This window comes from Orycteropus afer, unplaced genomic scaffold (assembly GCF_000298275.1).
Source record: "Orycteropus afer afer isolate SDZICR_OR568_19922 unplaced genomic scaffold, OryAfe1.0 scaffold00817, whole genome shotgun sequence".
Taxonomy (NCBI): Eukaryota; Metazoa; Chordata; class Mammalia; order Tubulidentata; family Orycteropodidae; genus Orycteropus; species Orycteropus afer.
Genome location: NW_006922404.1, coordinates 215639 through 216602, shown reverse-complemented (window position 1 = coordinate 216602; position 964 = coordinate 215639).

Here is a 964-nt window from a genome sequence, read left to right as displayed (position 1 = left end):
GTTGTTTGGCTGAATGTTGAACCATGGAGGTGAGTTCAGTTCCAGGCTTGAGAGTGTCTCAGGGCCATAGTCTCAGGGGTTGCACCAGTCTCTATGAAACTAGTAAGACTGGTCTTTTTATGATACTGAGTTTTGTTCCACATTTTTCTCCCACTCTATCCAGGACCTTCTATTGTGATCCCTTTCAGAGCAGTCAGAAATGTTAGCAAGGTACCATCAAGGTCTTCTGGTGTCAGGGTTCAGGAGGCTAAAGTTTACATGGTCCGATATTCTTTTGAATGTTTTATTTCCATGCATCTTTGATTTTCTTCACTCTTCTTTTCTCTGGATGGAAAGAGACCAATAGTTGCACCTTAGATGATTGCTCACCAGCTTTGAAGAATCCAGTCACTCTTCACCACAGTAGGATGTAGAACATTGTCTTTGTGAGCTATGTTATGCCAGTTGACTTATCTGTCCCCCAAGTCTATGGTCCTAAGCCCAAAACCTCAGTGACATATGCCCTCAAAGTGTGTGTTTATGGCTAAGAACTTTTCATAACATTGCCCCCCAATTGCTATATATATTTATAGCACATACAAAAGTGTATGTAGAAATATCCTCTGTCAAACCTATAGGTGGTTGTGCATGCAGTTCTGTTCACCTACCCATACTGTTCAGCTTGCCTGTCTGCCTATGATTATTGTTTGTTATTTCTGATAATATAGGATTGTTTATATAATAGTATTTACCTTCGTTGTCTGTCACTATTGCACACCTCTCCATGTCTTCCTTTGTGTTAGTGATAGTGGGCTGATTACCCTCTTATTGTATATTGCCTTTCCTTTCACCTAAGTTAATACATATCTATTATGTAGTTAGTGATTTTCCCCTCCCCTCCTCTCCAATTCCTGGTAAACACTTTGTTTGAGTTTTTATATTATTTGGACTCATACAGTATTTATCCTTTTGTGATTGGCTTATT